Raw genomic sequence first — 18,290 nt, 5'->3', positions numbered from 1 at the left:
CACCAAAACAATATTCTCTGGACACAATATGCCCATTCCCATTTGACAAAAACCTTTACATGCCTCCATTTCCCTCAAAAGTAGAAATGCCTAAGTTTGACAAATATGACGGGAATACAGATCCTCAAGATCATATCGGAGAATTTTGTGCTTTATGTATGGAGTTCATGCATGACCAAACGTATCTCATGCGCCTTTTCCCGAGATGTTTAGGGGGCAAGATATGGAATGGTTCTCAAGTCTACCTATGGGAATAATTTTTTTGAAGAATTAATCCAACTATTCCTACATCAATACTCATATAACATTTGTCACCCAGTCACTTTGATAAAAAATTGCAATACCAAACAAAAGACAGGAGAACCCTTTCTCACCTTTCTCCAACGATGGAGAAAGATGTTCTCTAGATATTCATGGACTATTCCAGATCTTGAGAAAATGGATATCTATGTCAACAACTTAATCCTTGAATTGAAATAAAGTGTCCTGATGCAAGTACATCCTTCATTCAACAAAATGGTAGATAATGCCCTCAGAATGGAAGATGTGCTTATAAAAAAGGGAGATATATCACTTTGGAAAGAAACATCACAGGGTTCTAGTTCTAAAGAAAAGAGCAAATACTGGAAATATGACAAAGATAATAACATAAACGTTGTTAATGATGGAGTGGTAGACAATGTTAAAGAAAAGACAAAATCCACAATATTTAACTTGGCTAGTGGCATGCAAGCACTCAAGGCAGCTGAAACTGCAACAAAATATCCTCCGAAGAAAGCAAGAGAATGGTTTAAAGAGAAACCTTGGCTTTCAAAGGCTAAGCGTGATTTCACTCCTCTAGATGAATCATATGAATCAAATTTTAAAACTTTATTGGCGAATGATCTGATAACATTGCCAAACAATTCTAGACCATATGATCCAGAAATTAAACCCAAATGGTGGAGAGAAAACAAATACTGTGACTACCATCGAAACAAGGGACATAACATAAACAACTGCATGAAACTCCAACATAAAATCCAAGATCTCATTGACATTGGAAAAATTGTTGTTAGAAACCATGAAACTAATGTTAATCATAAGGCCTTTAAAGATCCCTTACTGACTTATGAACAAGGAGATTCTCAAAATCCAAGGGAGGTGCTAGAGTCAATTATACCTACACTAACAACAATAATGTGATCAACATGATTGAATCTTCCCAATTGAATATTGCAATGTGATCATAATCCAGGATAAACAAAATCAAGCACAAAATACTAATGCTGTAACCCATGCTCAAAAGAAAGTTACTCTCCAAGGAGCTGGTTCCTCAACTTTCGATCAAACAACATCAAACCTACCAACTCCTCCAAATAGACAAACATACACAATCATGGCCAAATCAAAATAGCTGGCTTCATCATCCTCTCTTGGTTACAGTATTGTCGAACAATTGAAAAGAACCAATGCTCAAATCTCCATTTTGGAACTGCTTAAGATCTCTTCTACTCATAGAGAGATCCTGGACAAGGCCTTGCTCACCACTAGTATCCCTAAAGATTTAGACGTAGATCGGTTTCAATCTATGGTGGGTCACCTGACTTCGCCTCATTACCTCACTTTCTTTGAAGAAGATGATAACTCACTAAATCACCCGCATAACCAGCCATTACGCATTGAAGATATGATCCATAAACACCAAGTTAAACATGTTTTGATAGATGGAGGCGCTGGGTTGAATATCTGTACCTACAATCTACTGACACAGGTGGAATTTTCTGAAAACGCTATTGATCCAATAAAGAAAATAACAATCAAAGCTTATGATGAAGAAGAAAGAACCTCTAAGGGTATGGTACTATTACCAATTAGGGTAGGACCTATAGAAAGAGATGTCATCCTTGATCTTCCTCTATCATACAACATCTTACTAGGCAGGCCATGGATTCATGAAATGAAAGCAGTACCATCTACGTATCATCAGTGCTGGAAATTTCCTTATAATGGAGTTGAAGTCAATATTCCTGCTGATACAAGCTATACCTGCAATGCATTAAAATAGAGTGCTGATGCTTTTGTTCCTCATAATCGAGCAGCCTCTAAAGCTGAAAGTTCAGAATCTTTGCTGAAAGATTTAGAGAAGAAATTGAAAATCACAAGCACCGGCATGGATAGCTACAAGATAGAGCCTGTAGTCTCACTAATGTCTCTTCCTCCATCACCAAGATAGTCGGGAAAACCATCAGAGAATATGAAGCCACAAATTTCAACTCCAAAAGTTATTTATGATGGTCTCTTTATATAGTCCTCTACTTCTCTTGCAGATGAAATAGAAGAGGATGTTTTTCTCAAATCACTTTTCAAAGAAGATAGTGCAAATGAAGAAATACGACATTGTGAGATTTCCCCAATACAATATAGTCCAGGCTATAAGATGCTTCAATGCATGGGATATTTAGGTACCGGTCCTCTAGGCAAGCGTCAAGAAGGTATTGTTGAACCTATTCAGTTACAAACTAAGTCTGCAAAGGATAAAGCTGGACTGGGATACGATCCAAGAAAGTCATCAGATCAGAAACACACGTCTCACCTTCAACTTAAGTGGAAGAAAAAGGTACTACCTTTAACATCAAAAGAAATTAATACTCAACAAATTCAGGGAGGAGTGCGACGATGAACAAGAATAATTGCCAACCTAACGAGAGGAAACAGATGGTAATAAAGTTCCAATTGTATCAACTATAATACCACAGGAAGTAGAAGTCCCAGAGGACATGAGAGAAGAAGTATACAAAATTAGAGAATTGTTTGAACCACTGAACATTCTGGTCACATATACTGGCAGACAATAAGTAAATGATTCAGAAACTGATTCAAATGAGTGTGAATGGGGTCCAGACCACCTCTCAGATACATCTACTATAGGAACCCCCGAAGAATCCAATGATATCACAGATGACGCACAAGAGCTGGTATGCTTAAAGATGCAAAAGGAAATAGAAGAAATCAGACTAAAAAGACAAGAAGACTATGAACAACAACTAGAGAAAGAAAGGACACAAGCAATTTATTCACCTACTAACTCTTCCACTAATGAGATAGGACAAATCAGGTATGGAACTACAAAAGAAAAATTAGAAGTTATAGAAGTAGAACTAGTCATCAGTCTAGAGGAAGTTGAATGGAACAGATGATAGGGATTAACAGAACCATCAAGGTTATGTCCACAAGTGTGTCAAATACAAGTGATCAATGAACCGAATCACAAAGGAACTTGTAATATCAAAGATGTAGGTATTGATACTATATATACTTTTATTGAGCCACTTGAAGACGAGTCAGAAACTTCATCTTATGACTCTAATGACTTAGACATGAGCTCTATTTATAACAACTATTCAACAACACATTATGACTAATCTATCATGAAAGTTGAGATGTTGTCTGCTGACCTTGTTACTGTCACACCACGATATGTAGTCCAGTTTGAAGTAGGTGATGATTCTAGAAGTAGGTCGGTTGGGTTAGGTCTAATAAATACTAACATGAATTTTGATAATCATGTTGTAACTCTTCCTAGTCTCAAGACACATACGCAAGGTAGTCTTCTAGAACTCAACTGGTCGGTCCGAAGTCATGATGATAGTACCGTGAACTCCCTTGAACCAGTTCAAACTTTATCCTTAGTATATCCAAAACTAATTGACAGTACTTTACAAGATCAGCCCATTAATATACCTACTTTTGCCAATGACTATACGTTAGCCTATTACCTCAATCTAGTTGAAGGGCAAGTGCAAGGTAATGAGTCACAAATTCGCGGAAGTCCGTGCATTGGAAAATGCGCTCTTATAAACGGGGGCCCGTTTTCAAAAAACGGGGGCCCGTTTGTGCTTCGGGCTCCCGAGCCGAAAGGTAACGGGGGCCCGTTTTGTTTAAAAACGGGCCCCCGTTTTGTTCTAAAACGGGGGCCCGCTTTTAAACAAAACGGGGGCCCGTTTTTTAGAAACGGGGGCCCGTTTTTAAAAACGGGGGCCCGTTTCTAAAAACGGGCCCCCGTTTTGTTTAAAAGCGGGCCCCCGTTTCTAAATGGCATTTTTCCTTTTTTTCCACAATCCGCCCTTGTTTGAAAACGGGGGCCCGTTTTGTGGAAGTTGATTCCACAACCCGCCACTTGGCTCGGGATTAGGCCCGGGATAGGCCTGGGATGGCCACACCTGAGACATGGACCTGCAAATGCAAATCTCCATGAATGAAAGGACAAATATGAACTTCAGAAATAGTTTACGCACCTCTAATTAGAGAATTTTTATACGAAATTAAAACCCATTTCAGATTATACTGTCTAGATTCTAAATATGTAAATTTATTTAAAAATTGATTATTTTAACTATTTTTTATTTAATTTATATTAAATCGGGTCCATAAATTTGAAATATTAACTAATTTTGTTAATTTAATAACTTTTTTATTTTAAAGAATTTTGGAAAAAAAATTATATGTCATCAATCTACACAAAATTCTTTTGTATTTAAAAAAAAAAAAAATCAAAAAATGTTAAGTTTACATCAAATTATGTGGGTCGTACACGTCAAATTTTTAAAAAGATAATTACGGCCATTAAAAAATTAATTAAAAAAAAAATATTAGAAAAAAAAAATAAAAAAAATATGCTCATCAATCTTCAGTGTGTTACAAACCATTTCCCAAAATGGTTTGAGAAAATAATTTTAATTGTGTCAAAAAGTGTGGGTCGTACACATGGATGGTATGGTCCTGAAACAGGCATTTTTAAAACATAGTTTTCAGAACTCCATTTAAAAAGTTATTTTTTATTATGTGGGTATTAAAATAAATTATATATTTGGAAACTACACTCAGAGGGCTATCTTTTATATTACTGACTTTTTCTAAGATTCAATCTCTAAGTGTTTCAAAATTTAAGCTCAAATGAGACAAAATCTGAAAATCAGGGAAAACACTTCCACTTTTTGGCCAAAAAGTGGACTCATCTTCTTGCACTGACCCTGAACCTATGGACTCTTCCTCTAGTGAACAGAGTGAAAACATGATACCATGTATCTTAGTCGCAAAAATAAAAAAAATAAAAAAAAGATCTTATGGTGAAAACCACATTGTGGCGGTATCATAATCTAAAAAAGAGAAAATAAAGGATGTACCTAAGGGTGAAAACCTCTCTGAGGCACCTGAAGGTAAGATACTTGATATACTGCCAAGTCATTTTTAGGAAAGGTCTTCTATACTGATCGAGCCAACTCATCCAATGAACATCGGGAGTCAAGAGACACCACATATCATTCATTTAGCTCAATCATTATCAACAGAAGAATTGAAATATTTCACTCACCTCTTTTTAGAAAAGAAGATCAACTTTGCATGGACAATGCAGGAGCAACTTACCAAAGAGCGGTAACTACTATCTTTCATGATATGTTGCATAAGAATATGGAAGATTATGTTGATGACACTTTAGTAAATACTATGAAGAGATCCAGGCATATTCAAGAGCTAGGCCCTATACTAGACAGAATGGAAAAATTCAAACTCCGGCTAAATAAAAAAAAATGTGCATTTGGAGTAACATCAATAAAATTGCTCGGTTACATAATTTCAAAGAAAGGAATTGAGGTTGACCCTGGAAAGGTCCAAGCTATAATGGAAATGCCTCTTCCCAAGAATATCAGTCAAATGAGAAGTTTACAAGGATGTCTTCAATCAATAAGGTGCTTTATATCTCAGCTAGCAGATAAAGCTCAACCCTTCACAAAGGTATTAAGGAAAGGAGTTCAATACAACTGGGATGAAGATTGTGAACAACATCTAAAACAAATCAAAGATTATCTTTCTAATCCACCCATATTGATGCCACCAATTCAAGGTAAGCCATTGATCCTATACATATCAGCTACAAATACTTCATTGGGGGCACTTCTGGCACAACAAGATGAAAATAAAAAAGAGAGAGCTATATATTACATCAGCAGAACATTGGTGTCTTATGAAATGAACTACACTATAATAGAGAAAGCATGCTTGGAATTGGTCTTTCAATCACAAAAATTGAGACACTATGTTAGCACACTCTATTAAGCTAGTAGCTAAGATTGATCCACTCAAATATCTTCTCAACAAAGAAACACTTACAAGAAGACTGGCTAAATGGGTCGTGGTTCTTACAGAATTTGATATTGAATACGTGGAACAAAAAGCCATCAAAGGACAAGTTATTTCAAACCAACTTGTTGATGCTCCATTTGAAGACAATCAACCTCTGCATATAGAATTTTTGGATGAATCAATTATGCACCTTACTCAACAATCATGGAAGATGTTCTTTGATGGGTCTTTTACTCAACATGGTTCTGGTGCCGGAATAATTTTTATTACTCCCCAAAATATTCAATCCCAAAATCTTACAAGATTCTCTTCCCTTGCACAAACAACATTGTAGAATATGAAGCTTTGGTAAACAGGATCAAGTTGGCCATCAAGTGAAAGATTGTTGAATTACACATCTATGGAGATTCTCAACTCATTATCAACCAAATCAATGATCTATATTAGACAAGAGATGAGAAATTGATGCCTTACAAAATAATGGTGGATGATCTCAAGAAATACTTTACCTTCGTATCATTTGAGCAGATCCCCAGACCAGCAAATAGAGTAGCGGATGCAATGGCCACCTTGGCATCTATACCACAGCTACAAGAATCTAATTTTCACTTTGAATTCTGGGTGGAAGAGTTACATTATCTTGCCTATGACTCTCCTAAGTCCTAGATGGTCTATTCTATTATTGGACATGATTCATATCGCTATAGCCACATTTACTCTTACCTACGTGACCAAGTTGTCCCTGCTAATCTTTCCCAAAATGAAAAAAAGAAACCTAATCCGAAATGCATCACGGTACTTCATCATTACTAACGAACTATTTAGGCAAGGTTTAGATAGTACTTTGCTTAGATGTCTAGAAACTGAGGAGTCCCAACGTGCATTTTCCTAGGTTGATGAAGGAGTTTGTGGATCCCATTCGAATGGTCTAACTTTAGCATGAAAACTAATAAGGGCTAGCTACTACTGGCTAGACATGGAGAAAGAAGCTATAAAATTTGCTAAAACCTATGAAAAGTGTCAGTTGCATGGGCACCATGCTCCAACAAGGGATCTCATACCCTTTGTTACACACTGGCCCTTTCAATAGTGGGCATTTGATCTAATTGGCCAAATATATCCTGCATCATCTAACGGACACAAGTTTATTATAACTACCACTGAGTACTTCACTAAATGGGTAGAAGCGGTTCCACTCATCAAAGAAACTAGTAAACAAGTTGCTCTGTTCATCCTTAATTATATCATCTACAGGTATGGTATACCGTCATCCATTATAACTGACAATGGAGGACAGTTCAAGAACAAAGATCTAAGTGAACTCTGTGAAAAATTCAAAATAAAACAACACTGGTCATCTATGTACTACCCTCAAGGTAATGGACAAGCCGAACCATCTAACAAGAATCTATTGATTATCTTACATAGAACAGTAAATAAATCTGGAAAGGATTGGCATCTGCAACTCAATCCTGCCTTGTGGGCTTATAGAACAAGTATCATAACACCTACTAGGGCTACACCTTTTTCTTTGGTGTATGGGTCCGAAGCATTATTACCTGTTGAAGTGGAAATACCATCTCTACGAGTTTCTTTACAAGGTCTTGTTATTGATGAAGACTATAGAATAGCTAGATTGCAAGAACTTGAATTGCCGGATGAACGTCGACAAGTGGCGTTTGATCATCTAAGAGCATATCAAAAGAGAATGTCTAGAGGTTATAACAAAAAGGTTTGACAATGAGAATTTCAAGTTCGTGACCTTGTTCTGAGACTAAATCCTAAGAATCAACAGTTTCGAGACAACAAAGAGAAGTTTGAACCCAACTGACTTGGTCCCTACATCGTTACTGCAGCCTTTGGCTTTGGTGCCCATCAACTCTCAACATCGGAAGGAGAACAACTCTGCGAACCGATCAACACCATCCACCTGAAGAAATTCTTCACCTGAATATTCTCTGTTCCACCGGCCTATGCAGCTAAACAGTCCTGAAGAAATCCTAAAAATCAGAAAAAGTCCTGAAGAAATCCCCCCAAAAAAAAGGAAAAAGAGAGAAAATGCCTTGGTGAAAACCTAGTAAACAGGCACCTTGGTAAAAAAAAAATGAATCTTTTCCAAGCAGGTGAATAACCTGGCAAACAGGCGCCTCTTGTACTCAAGCGCTCCATCTATCAACACAACATTGGCCTTTCTGCTTTCATTAATCTTCGCTTTCGCTTATACATATATTTTAGTCACTTTTGTGACATCCTGGTCCATTGGAACCCTCATGGCTTGAAACTGATTAATGTCCTAGTCTTAGGTTAATTGACAAAGAACATTACATGTCCTAAGCAGTATCAACCAAGCCATCTTTACGTCAGTGATACCCGATCATTCACTCCGAGTTAGTCACCTATCTCCTGACTACTGAAGATTTTTATCACTGAGTACACAAGCAATTTCAGGTTTGTGACCTTGTTCTGAGACTAAATCCTAAGAATCAACAGTTTTGAGACAACAAAGAGAAGTTTGAACCCAACTGGTTGGGTCCCTACATCGTTACTGCAGCCTTTGGCTTTGGTGCCCATCAACTCTCAACATCAGAAGGAGAACAACTCTGCGAACCGATCAACACCATCCACCTGAAGAAATTCTTCACTTGAATATTCTCTGTTCCACCGGCCTATGCAGCTAAACAGTCCTGAAGAAATCCTAAAAATCAGAAAAAGTCCTGAAGAAATCCCCCCAAAAAAAAGGAAAAAGAGAGAAAATGCCTTGGTGAAAACCTAGTAAACAGGCACCTTGGTAAAAAAAAAATGAATCTTTGCCAAGCAGGTGAATAACCTGGCAAACAGGCGCCTCTTGTACTCAAGCGCTCCATCTATCAACACAACATTGGCCTTTCTGCTTTCATTAATCTTCGCTTTCGCTTATACATATATTTTAGTCACTTTTGTGACATCTTGGTCCATTGGAACCCTCATGGCTTGAAACTGATTAATGTCCTAGTCTTAGGTTAATTGACAAAGAACATTACATGTCCTAAGTAGTATCAACCAGGCCATCTTTATGTCAGTGATACCCGATCATTCACTCCGAGTTAGTCACCTGTCTCCTGACTACTGAAGATTTTTATCACTAAGTACACAAGCAATTTCAGGTTTGTGACCTTGTTCTGAGACTAAATCCTAAGAATCAACAGTTTCGAGACAACAAAGAGAAGTTTGAACCCAACTGGTTGGGTCCCTACATCGTTACTGCAGCCTTTGGCTTTGGTGCCCATCAACTCTCAACATCGGAAGGAGAACAACTCTGCGAACCGATCAACACCATCCACCTGAAGAAATTCTTCACCTGAATATTCTCTGTTCCACCGGCCTATGTAGCTAAATAGTCCTGAAGAAATCCTAAAAATCAAAAAAAGTCCTGAAGAAATCCCCCCCAAAAAAGGAAAAAGAGAGAAAATGCCTTGGTGGAAACCTAGTAAACAGGCACCTTGGTAAAAAAAAAATGAATCTTTGCCAAGCAGGTGAATAACCTGGCAAACAGGCGCCTCTTGTACTCAAGCGCTCCATCTATCAACACAACGTTGGCCTTTCTGCTTTCATTAATCTTCACTTTCACTTATACATATATTTTAGTTGCTTTTGTGACATCCTGGTCCGTTGGAACCCTCATGGCTTGAAACTGATTAATGTCCTAGTCTTAGGTTAATTGACAGAGAACATTACATGTCCTAAGCAGTATCAACCAAGCCATCTTTACGTCAGTGATACCCGGTCATTCACTCTGAGTTAGTCACCTATCTCCTGACTACTAAAATTTTTTATCACTGAGTACACAAGCAAAACAACATTACTGAAAACAATCACTAAACAATTTGAGCTATGCATGAAATTTTCTTTGTATGCTATCTTTTATATTGGTTTTTGATTATTATTCCCTCTGAGTAACTCGAGGAAGTCTATCTTGACTAAGAGAAGCAAGGATTGGGGGCATAATATTTTCTTTGTTTTCTGCTTGTAGGAATGATTCTGATGATCTGAAAACATCTAATCACCTGGGTGTCTATGATAAGTGCCTTCACATTAAGGTGAAATCACCACACATACCTCAACTCTTCTTATTTGAATGCTACAGGGAGGTTCCCATTATTTCTTTGTCTGTTTTGAGGGAATTTCTTTATCATGCAATCTAGGTCCCTGCGAAATCTATCCAAGGATATGAATGAAAAAGGGTCATTGCAGACAAGATAATTAATATTGCATATGAAAAGCAAAGAACTCTAATATGCCTGCAGTGGTTGTAAAACGCTCAATGATGAAAATTAAGCTTTTCAAATCCAATGACTAGGTTTAGGTTGCATCTCATTTTGCATCTCATTTTACATTTCATTCTACATATTGTCAATTTAAAGTGATTTCGGCATGGTAACAATGATCTTTTTATCTTATGAATGAGAGTTTGAAGCATTTGTCATTTCTTAGCTAAGTGGTCTCTTTTTCATCATCATTTCTCTGATCGAGTAATTGCATATTGAGATGTTTTAGCTGCATACATAAGCATTTTATATAAATTCATACATTCACTATCATTCATTTGCATTCATCTTATTGCATTGAAAAAAATAAAATAAATAAATTCACACTACTCATTGCTCATTCTCATCATTCATTTGCATCATCATTTATTTGCATAAAAAAATAAACAAAAAAATAAACATCCATATTCATTTGCATTACATCCATACTGAAAAGATATGCATACATATAGAATAAAGCATATAGAACAACATCTCATATATCGATTGACACAAGTATAATGAAGTCAATTCAAGATCTCTTATATATAATGATCAAGTATTAGGGTACAAAATAATGTCAACTGTCAAATACAAACTCCCATCAGAGCAAGAATCGTAAGGGCTACAAAACATGGGTGTGTCTACAAAAAACTCTCAGAGCTATAAAAAGAAAATATAGATCTCTACCTCTCCCTCATCGCCGGGTGGTGGAGGAGGTGGAGCCTGTTGACCCGGATCCTGCCTAGGTGCCTGAGCTCCCTCTGATCGATCCATATACTATGAATATGGTACAACCTACTGCACTATTGGAATTGCTACGCTATAAGCCACAACATAATAGGCTGCCTGACTCGTTTGATGAAGAACCTCCTGTCGCAAAGAGTCTTGCTCTACTCTCATCTCTGCTAACTGACGGTCTTGCTCCACCAGCTGAGTTTGTGCCACTATCAGCTATGACTGTAACTTTGCTAGGTGTTCTCTCATCGACCGCGATGTGTCAGCCCCCACATCCCTCACAGGCTCTCTGCCTCCATCTCCTCCTCCATATCCACCTCTGGCTCCCCCTTCTCCTCTCTCCTCTACCTGACCTATCTCAGAATTTCTCTCTCCTCCTCTCCTCCACCCTCCAATACTCTCACTCTGCCAAGTCTCACTCCAACCATCCCTAGGGATCCACCCTCTCCTCTCTGCTACCTACCACCAGCTGGTACCTTGCTGCTGCTAGCACCAGGATCACCACCTGCCCACCTCGGAGCCTCGGCTCTCTATCTCTACCTCTGTCCATGTCCCTGTCCCTACGCGGGGGCATCATCCTCTACCTCCTCTATGCGAGGTACTTGCTCAGCCGGACCTATAAATCTCAGGAATGGATGTTGCTAGAACCAATCCCTATATTGGGGCAATACCCCCGCATCTGCAACATCATCCATATAGTCCCATCTGAGACGTTGTAATCCAGTTAGCTCATGCATTCTCAAGGCATAAGATAGTCTCGATGCCCATCCCCGCCTCTCCTCATCTGCATAACGTGCATATGTAGTGAACTCATGCGAGATCCCCTAAGGTCTACCATATTGCCTCATCACTCAGGAAACAACAAATCGCTCAACTACAGTCTGTGATCTACCGATGAGTGGGCAAGTCATGAACACATCCCTATGAACAACCCTCCAATCATCTCATGGCTCTAGACCTCTGTACGGTCTCCATATCATAGCTATCAAGTCATCCAGCTACCATCTCCAAAAATTTGTCTTGCCCAAATGGGGCTAAGTAGCATATCTTGAATATCTGTATACAATGGGTTGACCAGGATCCCTACTGTCATTTACAATCGGCCTGCAAACTGGGAGGTGCTCCCAGGCCCATACTTGTAAAATAAAAACTCCTGTAGCCATACTCTTCCCCTCCCTATATATAATCTCATGCATCTCGCAATACATGTGTGCCAATATACAAGAACCCCAGCCTAATCTTTGAGGGGTCTCAATAAGCCTCTCTAACATCCTGCCCCATCCACACAAAAATCCCTACTGTCCCCTGTCTGACATCAAAAAACAACTGATAAAACTTGCCAAGATGCAAGCAAGAGGAAAGTCCTCACTATACCTGCCCATCATCATGTCCCAACTAATAGAACGTGTCAAAATATCTGGATCCCTGAAAACATGTCTAACAACTAGTAACCCAGGAAGTTGCGTTTCATCATAATCAACCTTACCCCCAACAAAAGGGATACAGAGAATCCTATAAATATCCTCGGGAGTGATGGTCATCTCCCCAACTAGAAAATGGAACGTGTTATGCTCTGATTGGAATCTCTCAACTAATGCAGTCAGCATACTGTGGTTCACATAGATATCTGGTAAATCAAGAAGGTGGGTCAATCTGCACAAATCAAACCTGCAAAAATCAAACAACGGAGCATCAGAAAACATTTCAAGTAAGCATATAAGAGAAGTAAAACATCACACAAATTCAACTACGTAAATTGCACAATAAAAATTTCAAGTTTGCACCTTCAAAAATGTTCACTATTTTTCAAATGACAAAACATCACAAGGGCAGAAACTCGTACGAGTCAGAAATAGGCCTAGAATGACAAAAGACTCCCATATGACACAAGACTAGCCCTCAGACGACAAAAGGGGCTCTTTTGAATTTTATCGTATGACATAAGGGTAGGCCTAGTACGACAAAACTGGTCACTTTAAATGACAAAATAGACTTAATCAGTTTGTCGTATGAGACAGGATCCTGTCTCGCACAACAAAACGAAAAGGCCCGACTTAAACATGCAAAAAATTGAAAAATTCAACAAAAAAATTCAAAATTGAAATGCATAACAAGTTTAAGATAGATCACTTACCACTGGCTCATAGTTTTGAGGTCAATTATGTCATCTCTGGCACTTGAATCGATGCACATGAGTGGGAATCACCATTTTTCTTCACATAAGGCTTTTTGAATTTTCAAACTTGGAGGGTTAAAATGAATTGAAAATAACACCTTTACCCCATATATAGTCAAAAACCTAATTTTTCAACTTGCTCCGATGGACACAAAAATTGTACCCTTGGCTAATTTGCCCATCCTGATTCCATTTTCAGGATCAAAATCAAAATTTGAGATCATTCTGCTAGTCAATTTCCAAAATTTGGACCACTTAGCGCTTTCATCAACTGCTCATTCTCTTCTTCAATTTGCTCTCAATTTCTCATTAATCAACACTAAATCTCAATTTTATTCTACAAATCAACTTTATGCTCAATTTCTCGCTAAATTTTTAAATATTCCTCTGAATCGTTTGTCCTCAAATAACTTATCATCACCAAAAAATGCCTATAATCATGTACCCTCGCTATCTTTCAATTTCTCTCTCGAGGGGGCATACTGATGACCTCATGACTACACATCTTCAAAGTCAAGAAATTTTTCAAATCTTCATCAAAAGTCGAGCAAAAATATTTTTCAATTAAAGAAAATCAGTCAAACTCTTATTGCTAGGGGCATCTCAACTTCATCGCTTTATATCAAGTTGAGATTTCTCGACCATCTGAATCAAATCAATCTCTAGGGGCATATCAGTTTCATCGCTTCAAATCAAGCTGATATTGTCTTTGTCTAAATCAGTCTCTTAACATTAATCAATTTCATCTCTTTTCATCAAGCTAATTATTCGTTTAAACTCAATCAAGGGTTTAAAGAGTTTCTTTGATCACACACTCAATCTAAGCAGGTGTTTAGTTTCATCGCATTGAATCAAGATGGACAATTTATCTTTGCTCATCGTATCTTGATCAATCAAGTTCAAGATCGATTTTATCCTCGCTCACTGTATCTAGTTCAATCAAGTTCTAGATCAGTAAGATCCACTTCTTGATCAATCAAGTTCAAGTTTGGTATCTTTTCTCTCTATCGGTCCTAGTTCAATCAAGTTCGGGATCGGTTTTGCTTTAATCAACTCTGTTCAGTTTCATTGCTTCAAAACAAGATGAATACCTCATTCTTCATCTAGTTTGTGATCAATCAAGTTCAAAACTGGTATCTCCTAGACATCAAATTTTCTTTGAACCAACGCGCTACTCGCACATTAACTCAAAGAGGGGCAAATGTAATACCCTTAAAATGGTCATCTAAACCATGAGCCCCTAATCTCGACAACATCACCAAGGACCTAACCAAAGGCAATTAAATAAATCTTGAGCACACAATTAATTCTTTAATCATGAAATGTCACATGGCAAATCAATAACCCAATATTAATTAAATATTTATTTAATTAATTAAATCATTCCAAGTAAATCATTTTAAACAATTATCTTATTTATTTTAATTAAATATCTTTTACATATTTAATTAAATAAATCAAAATTGCCATAAATCTTCAAAAAAAGGAAACAAATCAAGAAAGAGGAATTGGAAATTATGAGCATAAATCTTCAAACAAGGAAACAAATCAAAAAAGAAATTAATTGACCAAAAAAGAATTAAAATTTGAGAAAAGAAATCAATTGGAGATAACCTTGAAAAAGAAATTAAAAATTGATAAATAATCTCAAAGAAAGCAAATAAAACAATTAAATATTAAAATTGAATGAAATAGAGAATAAATCAGTTTTTTCCTGATTTTATCTTTATTTTAGTTCAATTTCCTTTGAAACTGAGAAAATCATCCAATCACATCAATTCACCTGGATTGTGCTTCCTTTTGGAAAATCTTGACTGCTCATCATCATTTGATCTCAGCCGTTGGTTTCTTTCCAAATTTTCTATAAATTCAGGCTCTCATCTCTCATTCAAAAAAGATCTTGGAGAATATATTGTTATTATGTTGTTTTTGCTCTAGGTTCATTGAAAATTTGCTTTGAGATATTGCATATTATTTATTTCATATTGCTTAAATCATTTAGCTTAAATATTCATATATTACTTAAATCATGTTAGATTAATCTTGCATATCTAGCTTAAATCTTGCATCCATTTAGCTCATATAGATTTAAAAATCCTTCATTTAGGTGTTGTCTAGTCACTGGATAGCTTAGCAATCTGAGAGAAATCTAAACTCGCATCTACTAGAAGGAAATGGGTCACTTTGTAATGGTTTATTATTCATTGATTATTGATTTACTAACCATGCATCTAATGACTTAATTGAAGTGTTGTGTATTCCAGATACAGATATAGGTCCACTTTTCACACACACACTCTCAGATTTGTATAAGCAATACCAGTGACTAGACTACACCAAGACGAAGAATTTAATCTATATGAGCATGATATTAAGCTAAATGGATGCAAGATTATGCTAGATGGATGAATAGTAAGCTATATGAATTCAAGCAATCATAAAATATGCAAAAAGAAATTAAACTAAAATGCAATAATCTCAAAAAGCAAGCACAAAATCTTCAATGACTCCAAAGCAAAAACTGTATAATAACAATAAATCTCCAGGGTGTTTTGAATGAGAGATGAAGGCTGAATTTATAGATAATCACAAGAGAGATCAAGAAAAAGAACAATTTAGGATAATTAAAATAATTGAGAAATCAGATTCAGTTAACCTTGAGATAAATTCCAAGTATAGTTGAATTGAAATGCATTCAGATTATATGTTTGAGTTTGCATTAGAGATATAATTCAATTAATTCCATACACTTGATATAAAAATAGGTAATTCTTTGATTTATTCAAGAAAAGAGTCTTTTCAATGCAACTAAACTTCTTTTCTCAAAAGCTTTGAGTTCCAATTTAAGAGAATGATTAATAATTCATTTAATTGTTTTTCTGATTTCAAGTTCTCAATTTAGAAGAAAGAAATAATATCTCAAGTTTGATTTCTCCCTCAATTCAATTCTTTTATTTTATTTTCAATTTAACTCTTGCTTTGCATATTGATTCATCTTTTATGATAAATTAATTCCTTTTTATGATTAAATATCGAATTTATTAATTAATTAAATATGCTAGGATATTTAATAAATTAAATATGCTAGGATATTTAATAAATTAAATAGGATAATTGATCAAAATGATTTTCTTGGAATGATTTAATTAATTAAATAAATATTTAATTAATATAGAATAATTCATTTGTCATGTGACATTTGATGATTGAAGAATTAATTAATTGTGTGCTTAAAGTTGATTTAATTGCCTTTGGTTAGGACCTTGGTGATGTTGTCGAGATTAGGGGCCCATGGTTTAGGTGACCAATTTTAGGGTATTGCATTTGCCCCTCTTTGAACTAGTGTGCGAGCAGCGCGTTGGTTCAAAGAATAGTTGATGTGTCTAGGAGATACCATTTCTGAACTTGATTGATCACGAACTAGATGAAGAGTGAGGTGTTTAGCTTGATTTGAAGTGATGAAGCTGAATAGAGTTTATTAAAGAGAAACCGATCCCGAACTTGATTGAACTAGGACCAATAGAGAGCAAAGATACTGAACTTGAACTTGATTGATCAAGAAGCAGATCTTATTGATCTAGAACTTGATTGAACTAGACACAGTGAGCGAAGATAAAATCGATCTTGAACTAGATGGATCAAGACATGATGAGCAAAGATAAACTGTTCAGCTTGATTTGATGCGATGAAACTGAACACCTTCTTAGATTGAGTGTGTGATCAAAGATACTCTTTAATCTTTTGATTGAGTTTAAAGGAATAATCAGCTTGATGAAAAGTGATGAAACTGATTAATGTTAAGGGATTGATTCAGATGAAGACAAATATCATCTTGATTTGAAGCGATGAAATTGATATGCCCCTAGCGAATAAGAATTTGTTTGATTTTCTTTAGTTGAAAACATTTCTTGACTTTGAAGATGCAGGTCATGAGGTCATGAGTATGCCCCCTCAGGAGTGAAATCGAAAGATAGCGAGGGTACACGATTTTAGGCAATTGTTGGTGATGATAATGACTTGAGCACAAAAATTGAGTCGAAGGAACATTTAAAGATTTAGTGATGATTGATGTGAAATTGAGCACAAATTGAAGAAAATAATGAGCATTTGATGAAAAAGTGCTAAGTGGTCTAAGTTGTGCGAAATTGACTAGAAGAATGATCTCGTATTTTGATTTCGATCCAAAAAATGGAATCAGAATGGACAAATTAGCTAAGGGTACAATTTTCATGTCCATTAGAGCAAGTTGAAAAATTAGGTTTTGGGCTATATAAGGGGTCAAAGTCTCATTTTCAATTCATTTTAACCTCTCCAAGTTTGAAATTTGAAAAGCCTTCTGCGAAGAAAAATGGTCATTTTGATCCAGGAGCACCGATTTGAGCGCCAAAGACGTCATAATCAATCATGGAATTACGAGCCAACGGTGAGTGACTAATCTTATGCCTATTTATGTCATCAATTTTCAATTTTTTGTTGAATTTTTTTCTTTTTGTCTTTTAAAATTCGGTCCGTGTCATTTTGTTGTGCGAGATGACAATATGTCTCGTACGACAAACTATCCTCTAGTAGTTTATCATTTCAGGCCATTAGTTTTGTCGTGCTAGACATGCCTATGTATCATACGAAAGTTTTCTTAGAAGACCATTTTATCATGCATATATATGTCTTTCATCGTATCAGAGTCTTTTGTCGTGCTATAGCTATTCCTGACTCGTACAAGTTTCTGCCTACACTGTGAAATATCGTATGAAAAATAGTGAGCTTTTTTAAGGGTGCAAACATGAAAATTTGATTTGGCAATTGATGTATTTGGATTTGCATGATGTTTAAGTTGTCTTATAGAGAATTTGAATGACTTTATAATGCTCTATTGTTTGATTCTTGCAGGTGCGATTTCCACATGTTCTTTTATGATGCGTCTATTTTCCTACTATGAGGCTAGTTTGTGAGTTATTTGATATAGATAGATT

Source organism: Cryptomeria japonica, chromosome 5, assembly GCF_030272615.1.
Source record: "Cryptomeria japonica chromosome 5, Sugi_1.0, whole genome shotgun sequence".
NCBI classification, from domain to species: Eukaryota; Viridiplantae; Streptophyta; class Pinopsida; order Cupressales; family Cupressaceae; genus Cryptomeria; species Cryptomeria japonica.
Note: the sequence above shows the minus strand (reverse complement) of the source record.